Genomic DNA, 9,074 nt, shown 5'->3' on the forward strand with positions numbered 1-9,074 from the left:
ACCACACCGTCCCTGTCCAGCTTTCCCTTGGCACTTCGCCTGCTTGCCACCCACCTCTCCACATCTGGGCCCCACCAGGCAGGAGGTGACGCCCGGTGGCAGTGGCAAGTGGGTTGAAACCACCTGGAGCTGCCTCCGCAGCGCCTCCTCTACCAGTTGGGCCCTATGGGGTGGATGACACTGGGGGTGCAGCCAGGGTCTGGCCAAGGGAGTCGGCAGTGGGATCCTCAGTGGGCTGAGCAGGGGACTCACTCCTGCCAGGTGGTCCTCGGGATGATTGCCCTCCACCCCATACTCCAGGACATTGGTGACTTCACTGAAGGTGGCAGTAGTGGCAAGGCTGTCAGGGACATCGAGGAGGATGGTTTCACCAACCACCAGCATCACTGCCATCAATTGCTCCAGATCACAGCTGCCCTCTGCCTTGTACTCCAAGAGATGGGGGAGCTTGTTGAGGGAGGTTGTCAAGTTGAGGATATCGGGGATGGTACACCTGCCATCCCCCAGCCCCACCACCTCCACTCACTCTTTGGGGCAGCTGCCCTCCACCACATACCCACAGAGGTCGGGGATCTCATCGAGGGCCTCGGCAGTCACACTGGGACCATTGGTGGTAAGGATGGTGTCCTCACTATCCCCTAGGTGTTCCACCACCGCTTGGTCCTGGGGGCAGTCGTCGTCTGCCATGTACCTGGTGAAGTCATGGAGCTCACTGAGGAAATCAGTGCTAGTGAGGCTGTTGGGGAAATCAAGGACATTAGGGACAGTGTCCTCGCTGTCCCCCAGCCCTGCTGCCACCACTGGCTCCTTGGAGCACCCTCTGCCACAAACTTGGAGAGGTCAGGGAACTTGTGGAGGTAGGCAGCCAAACTGGGGCTGTCAGGCACACCAGGGACAGTGTCCTCACTGTCAAGCCAGGCGAGTGTCTCAGTGATGCCTACAGTGAAAGACTGCTCATCCTGAAACTGGAGCTTGTCCCCTGCCAGGAAAAGCCTCAGTGAATGGGTCTGGCCCCGGCTCAGGCAGGTCCGGGGCTTCTCCAGGGCTGCAGGGAGAAGAGCTGCCGCCGGTTGCTGAAAAAGCAAACAAAGCCAACCCAACCCTGGTGCAATGCAAGCTTTCCTCGGCACAGGCTGCCTGTCTGTGGGCTCTGCCACCCCCCAAAGCTCACCTTTGGTTCTGCTGCTTGACAGAGCCAGGGTGGTCTGGTGGGGGCTGGCAGTAGGGATGCTGTCCTCAATGGCCACCTCGTTCTCCTTAAAGCCCTCCAATGACGCCTGGGTGCTGCCAGGCAGGGTGTGGAGCACAGGGGGCTCCTGGACCCAAGGCTGAGCTGTGGGATCGCACGGTCGTGTGATGCCGGGGCGGGCAGGGACCCACAGCAGGCAGGAGCCCATAGGGTACAGGGGCACCCCATAGGATAGCTGCACCCCAGCAGGGACCTGCACCATGGGGAGAAGCGGCACTCCACTGGGGTGCTGCACCACCTGCTCCATGGCCCATAGGTGCCCTGGCACCCCCTGACAGATGGTGTCCTCTCCCACCTGGTAGGTGACGGTGTGGAGCCGGGCAGGCTCACCGGACACCGGCAGCCCTGGGGCAGAGGGCAGCACACAGGCACTGACCGGTGGTGGCATGGCCGTGGTGGTGAAGCGCATGTCGGACACCTCCGATGCCGTCGGCAGCTGCAGAGGGAACCTCTCTGTTGGGGGAAGCAAAGAGGGGTGGTGGGGTGAGCTACTGGTGGGCAGAGCCCCTTGGGGGGTTACCCGGAGGGCAGGAGCACCACGAGGAGCAGGAGCCTGCTGCTGTACCTGCCATGGCAGCGGGTCAGTGTGGGGTTTGTCTGGGGCAAAGAGTGTTCTGGGGTTCTGTCCCCATGGCGATCATTCCAACAGCACCTGCCTCAGCCAGCCTTGCCAGGGTTGGATTTTTCATGCCTGAATGACTGCCCATCTCAATGATCTCCCATCCTGCTGATTGTTTCCTGTCCTCAGTGCTGATTTCCCATGGCCAAAATCATTTCCCATCTCAGCAATGGTTTCTTGGGGAAGTGATTTTTGTGTGCAAGGGGAAGGGATGGGGCCAGCACTGCTGGCCCTGCAATGCTGACATGTGTGTGCTGCCCCAGCTTCCATGATGGTGGAGATGGGATAGAAGGCTTGAGGGACTTTTGGGTTGTTTTTGTCCTCCTCTGTGTCTTGTCTGGGCCAGAGGTCAGGCTTGGTCTTGCTGTTGGGGAAGAGAAGCTCTGTGACATTCCTGTGCCCCTTCCTGGGGAGTGCCGATGGGGCTGTGACGGGGGTCCGTCTGGGTATGAGGAAGCATCATGGGGAAGCAGGCAGGCATCCTTCCCTAGGGGCTCTGCCAGTGCAAGGGGTGTGCTGGAGGTTAGCGAGAACTGCGGGGAGCCTTCCCCTACGCCCCAGCTCAGCGGGGCTCTGGGAGCATCATCAATAGAGGCTCCAACCCCAAAGGAGGCTGAGGAAGAGATGTTGGAGGGACCTGGAGCCCTGCAAAGCTGAGGAACGAGCTTGACAGGAGCTTCTGGGGCACAGGGCATGCTGCAGCACCCGCAGAACCTCAGCCTGGGCTGGAGTGTTGTGACGCAGGGCATGTGGAAGGGACAGGTATTGTTTGACCCTGCAGAGCTGTGGAGGGAGGAGAGAGTGTCAGGGGGACAAGAAGGAGCCCACAGCTCCCCTGCCAGCATTCTGCAAGGAGAGGACACATGGGTCCCCACAGGGCTGTGCAGGGAGAGGCAGCCCCCAGGGTCTGGAGGGGCTTGGGGAGCCTTGCGGTGGCTGTTCCTGGTGGAGTGGGGGATTCAGGGCTGCCATCAGGCCCAGCGCCCTCCAGTTTGTGCCAGTGTACAGAAAAAATTAGAATCTGGGAAACAAATCACAGATCAGCCGGGAGGCACAGGGCAGCACCCCGTGGCCAGCCAATGACCCAGGTCAGTCCTCCAAACTTACCAGCTGACAGTGATGCACTGCAAAGTAAATTGGGCTAAGGTCCAAGGATTTCAGCAAGGAAATGCCCAGCACCCTTCTCAATATTACAACCAATAGGTTAAACAAGTGAGCACATTTGGAGGGGTCAGCCCTGAAAAATGAGGAAAATCAAACTCTAATGGTATCTATCTTTGCAGCTGAATCAGCCTCAGATATTAAGAAATACTTTTCTAAACATATGCCAGGATGGCAGGGCAGATGATTGGATGAAATTGCTACGTTCACATTTAATGGAAAAGATGAGAGACAGCTCAAGCAAAAAAAGAACAAAAGGAAAAGACCAGGAACAGCAAGTGAGTCTATTGGCAGTGGTGTTGAATAATAATCCTAGCTTAGGGGGCCAAGGAGATGGAGTTTTCCAAGCTAGAGGCAGAGGAGAAAATCTGAGAAGCAATGGATCTCAAGGAACAGGAGACTATTGTAGACTGTTGTAATTAGTGTGGACAACAAGGCCACTGGAAATGAGAGTGCCCAGTGTGACAAAACACAATGAAACAAACCAACAAAATCCAACAATCCTCCTAAAGGGCCCTCTCCAGCCTATGCTGCAATCTTTCCTGCTCTGAGCAGCAGGGGCAGCTCGATTCCACCCAGGATTGAGTTAGCAGGGACCCACAGTGCCGTCACCATGGGAGCCTCTGAATGGGAAATCCCCTTCTGATGAGGGTCTGGTCTTAAACCTTTCTGCTGATGACCATAATTACCCCTGTCTAATAGATACAGGGGCAACTTCCCATCTCGATGATTTCCCATCCGGCTGATGATCTTCCTCTCCCTGAGACCCCCTCTGGACCCTCCCTTCAAGTTGTGTGTTTGTCACACACACACACAAATAAAGAGTGCAGTGCAGGAGGATGTGAGTGATGGGGGTGCAAAGGGACGTGGCCTCCGGCAGAGGCTTTACCATGGGGGCAAGTACAGCCTGAGCAGAGCAGAGCTGTGACAATATTTAGGGGTGGGAAACACATCGCTTCCCCTGGTTCTGCAGGAGGTTTTGAGCGGGTTTTATGTGTATTGCTCGCATAAATAGCCACCTGGAGGACAGGATTCTTCCTTCTTGTCCCTTGTTTTCTTCTGGAAACAAAGATCTAAATATTCCAAGAAGCCTTTCAGTTTCCTGATGTGTTTCTTCTTCTTTTTCTTAGGTTCCCAGTCGTCACTGTCAAAGTGCAGCACAGAGAGATTCAGATCATAAAGTCTAAAGGTAACTGCAAGTTAAAAATGGAAAAACAACTGTGGCACTTGATGCATGTATGAAAAGTTATTCATTTTACCACAGGGGATGCACGTCAGCTATTTTGTGGTAATTTCTGCACATCTAACTTGCTTTAGATGCAGCAAACTCAAGCCTGCAGATTGAAGGACAATAGGGCCTGGTTTGTATACATTAACTGTGGCTAGGTGTGGAATATGTGGAATTTAAAAAAAAAAGTATTGTAACCTAATCAAGAACAGTGTGAAGATGTAATTCTAGTGACATGGTCCAGATCTAGTGTTCTAACACAATTCAGCAATATTGTTCCTATCTTCACCTGACCAACCTAACGACACGCTCCTCAGCTGATTATGCTATATAAATAACTTAGAAACAATGAAAAACAGGCAGACATGAGAAACACCCAGAAAAGAATTAGGAAAAAAATGGCTCTTTCTCCTGGAATCCTTGCTTAGTTGTTACCCTTCTCTTGATGTTTATCTTTGGACTTCCTTTTCTTCGTGACCTTCTTGTATTTTTTTCATTCTCTGGTCAACTCTCTTAGAGCCTTTCTTATCTGTTTCACTTCTGCTTCCTTCTGTGTGGGTTTATTTTCTTTTGCCATTTCTTAGCTTTTAATATTCCTGGCAAAAGTTCTCAGAATTTGCATGAGCTGACACAGGTGGAAGTGCAAGCCTTTCAAGAGAATATCTTTCAGACTGCTGCGGAGGCACTGAACAGCCATGTAATTTTGCTCTGTGGCTGCTAACGTCATGTACATCATCCTCTCTAGAGAGTACCTTGTGAGGCTGTCTGCTTTTGCAGTGATAATCCTTGTGTGTCCTGCTGTCATAAGCTTGACTCCATTTGTCAAAGCCTTATCACAATGAGAGGACTTTCTGCCATCTCTTGTTCCATGAAAGCAATAATGATCACTATAGTATCTGCGGTTTTTTCCCATCTCTGTGGTTCACCTTGATAGCACCTTTCCCTGCTCCAAGTTCTCTCTCCTTTGGAATGATAATACCTATTCCTGTCTTGTTTTGCTCTTTCTCTGCTTTGGGATCTATGATGAGAATATTTTCTGGAGTTTCTGACATTGTTTGGGCTGCTGCTTTCATTATGGGAAGATCTGCCCGTGCTTTCATTGCAGTAATCCCACTTGTGATGATTTTGCTCATTGGTTTCCCCACTGCGAGAGCACCTCTTCTTGTGGGAATGATCATCTGGTTTGCTTCTGGCTTGCTTCTCCTTCTCCCACTCTTCAGTGTCTGAGTTTTCCCCCTTCTTTTGGTAGTGCTCTCTGTCAGTTTTTTGGGGAGTCATATTTTTTTTTCTTAGCTTTTTTCCTATGTTCTTCACATTTTTTATTACTCAGTCCCTCATTTTCTGTAGAAAATGGACTCTCCAAAACTTTATCCAGCTTCATAATAGAAGAGTCATTAACAGGTGGTACCTCTACATAGATATTAGAAATATGCTTTGTACATTGGCATTTATCTGTTATATCTAGAGATGCAAGTTTTTTAGAAATACATTCAAGGTCAGACTTTATAGGCGAAGTTTGCCCTCATTTCTCTTTGCTCTCAGGAGGCCCTTTGATGTACAAAGGATTCTCTTCTGAAATGAGTTCAGGTTCTTTTGATCTTCTTGGTCTGTCTTGTCTCTACTGTCTTCAGACTCACACTGCCCAAGGAATTAACCATCAGTGTCCAAGGATTTTTTCCTGGCCTTGTGCTGACCGTTGATATTGGGATGCGCATTATCAGCTTTTGTTATAATACTTTCAGCAGCTGCTTCTTTGGTAGAGATCGTTTCAGAATCTGACTGAGTGAAAAGATTCCCAACCTCACAGCTAAAGCTGGAAGGAATCTTCCTGGATTCTTCACAGGCAAACAGTGCTTCCATCACTGCAGTTTCCATATGAGCATCATTCTCAGAAGATTTCTGAGGCCCAGGAGCACCACCCAAAGTAAAAACGTGGTGTTCACTTGAAAAAGTCTATCTAAAAGATGGATGGTGAGAGTAAAATCCCCTTCAGTAAAAATATTGGTGGCTACTGGAAAACTCTGAAAGACTTTCCCTTTAGAAACTTATGATTACACCTTCCTCAGCTCCCAGACACCGTGGATTTTTTCTCTTGATTCTTCAAGTATTGCTTTAAAAAACCCACACCCAACACCTCTGTCTCCCTCCACTTGCTGCTCTGAACCGCATCAACAGCCCACACCACTATATTTGCTCTTCCCCTAGCTAGAAAAAAGTAAGCACATGGATTTCCCTCGCTCTCCCAAATGGGAGAGCAGATGGTGGGAATTTACATTCACACATCCCAAGATGGAAAAAAAGGGAAAGAGGATGTGGGGGTGTGCTCCCGCTCACCTGATCTGAGCCCCTGGCTCAGCTCAAGTGATAAGCGCCAGTGACAGCCGTGATAAGATGCATCTGGTCATGGTGGCTGCATCCGGCTGACAGTGGAGCCCCAGATGTCCGCAAAAGAGCTGAGAGCTGATTTGTGGATGTGTGTCCGTGTCCACCCACGCAGAGTGCTAATCAACATCCGACTCAGGCCACACTTGGCAGAAACTAACATCTGCAGCCGGTATGTAGGTATGACTATGAGCCAATCATCTCACCCCATAAATACCGAGCCGCCCAAGAGCCCTTTGCGCTCTTCTGCACGGAGTGCGCTGCACGACGGCATCTCCCTTGAGTAGGGACGCCTCTCAAGGTGACTCCTCGAGGTTGAGAGATTCCTTGCTGCAACAGATGTGGCTAATAGCATGCTGAGCTTGGAAATCTTAGCTAAATGCTATAAAGAATTGCTTCTGTACACAAAATCCTTCAGATATAAACCACTGAACAGGTCTGGGACTAGGACTGGACCCAGACGCCTCAACACTCCTCTCTGAGAAGGAGTTTAGAAAGCAATGGGGTCCTTTCTGACCTTCGTGACTCAATGGAAGGGTCTCCTGACAGTTTGTCTGGCCCTGTCCCCTGTGCAGGAAATAATCAAGTGAACCTGACCATCAAATCTTGTTGAACCACTGTCGCATTTGTTAACAAATTTTGTAAACTCATCCTACTGTATTAATAAAATATATACTTTTGCTTCTCTCTCTTACGAGTGAAATGTGCTCTTACGCTCTCTTCCATGACAGCAGGACAGCTCACCCCTCAGCACATCCTGGCCCCATTATTGGTTTAGAATGTCACCCCTCTGTTTGTTAGGCTTTCCCACAAAACAAGTCTTGCTTGTTCACCTCCCGTGGAAGTCTTTTCCATAGGTGGGCAGAGGGCAACAGGGAAAAGGCAGAGCCCGAAGGAGCCAGGATTCTGCTGAGAGCTGCCGGACACCAGCTGCCGGACGCTGAAAGGCAGCAGCATCTTGAACCTGGCACCTTTTTCTCCAGTGCCAGTCCTGAGTTCCCGTCAGGCACCAGAGGCTGTCGTAGCAGAAGCCCCCGTTGTGCCTCACAACAGGATATACAGCACCACCGATGACTTCAGAAAAACATGTTCCAACAGGCTGGAGAATGGTGATAGAGGTTTGTCAAGTTGTCAGTTGTTTGCTTTTAAAGAGAGGAGCTGGAAGTAACTGGAAGGTGCTCCGATCTACCAAGTCCATCCAAACTCCCCACCAGATGTGGAGGAAGAGTCTGAGAGGGCCAGTGCCCAAGAGAAGAGGCCTCCTCCTGCTGAGGCAGACCAAGAGGCGTAACGAGTTTTATCTGTTCTCAGGCACAAGCGACTTTGAGTCAAAAGGCTTCCAGGACCTTGAATCTGAAGACTGAATATCCAACATATCTGAGTCGACTCCAACCTGTGAATGCCTGACTCAGGCCATGGATGCCTGACTCAGGCCATGGATGCCTGCAGAAGGCTTCTGCCGAGGCCTGACAGCTCAGACACTGTCTTTTACAGGAAGAGATCAGAGAATTTGACTAATTAGCGTAAATCCTGCAAAGGCCCTTTCAGATGGGCTCCTTTCTCTTGCCCACTTCACCTCCTAAATCAAGAGGAAGAAGATGGTAATGCTGCGCCACGTTCAACACTGGTTTATTCCACCACAGCCTGTTGAATTAATCCTTCTACATCTAAAAGGAGGTGGATGTTCTCAGGAGGCCATGGACATGGAGCGTTAGTCTGAGGTCTGTGTTAGATGCTTTTGTGAGGCCAGCGGCACTTCTGTAGGCCACTAGAGGAGTCCAGTGTGCCCGTGTCCCTGCCAGGCCAAGCAGGAGGCTTGGAGCAGCGAAGGGCAGCGAGGTGCCCTTTTCCCTCGAGTGGGGAGTTCTGCCCTGAGGCTCACCTCAGCCCACCAGAGACCATCGCTTGGTCTCCTGCTCTCAGCTGTCTCCTCGCAAACTGCGGGGCTGGCTCCTGGCCGTGCCACGGCTTCCTTCATCTCAGGAGCCCCACCGTCGGTGCTGAGGCAGTGCTGCTGGGGCATTGGAGGTGGCAAGGCACACCAGGGGCTAGGCACCTCGCCTGGCCTTTCGTTCTGCTTGCAGCCCAGCTACCCCCTCCTGGCCCTGCTGGCACATCAGTAGTGGGGACCAGGGGAAAGAGCTTTCCTGGCCAGGGCAATGGGAGAGGTGGGTGCAGAGATGCTTTCTAGGGCAGTGCTGGCAGCCCTCGAGGAGGAATCCGTGAGCCTGAGCCTCCCCTGCCCATCAGGAGACCCTGCTGCTCCTCAGGGTTGGCAGTGCCCAAGGAGAGGCCCTTGGCTGCCTGCTGCCGGGCCTGGGACAGGCAGAAAGGCACGGGGAGGATCCTGGGTGCCACGAGAATGGCACCGCAATCCTGCAATGTAAAAAGTTGAAATGGTATATTTCCCTCTAGGCAAAGTCAGGTCCCCACAG

General features: G+C 51.6%; 1 pseudogene; it reads right to left on the reverse strand.

Moving 5' to 3' along the window:
- Positions 1–4,019: 4,019 nt before the first annotated feature.
- On the reverse strand, positions 4,020–8,662 carry LOC135311272 (ubiquitin carboxyl-terminal hydrolase 42-like; annotated as a pseudogene).
- Between the last annotated feature and the right edge of the window lie 412 nt (positions 8,663–9,074).

The sequence above is a fragment of the Phalacrocorax carbo genome, unplaced genomic scaffold (genome assembly GCF_963921805.1).
Source record: "Phalacrocorax carbo unplaced genomic scaffold, bPhaCar2.1 SCAFFOLD_36, whole genome shotgun sequence".
NCBI classification, from domain to species: domain Eukaryota; kingdom Metazoa; phylum Chordata; class Aves; order Suliformes; family Phalacrocoracidae; genus Phalacrocorax; species Phalacrocorax carbo.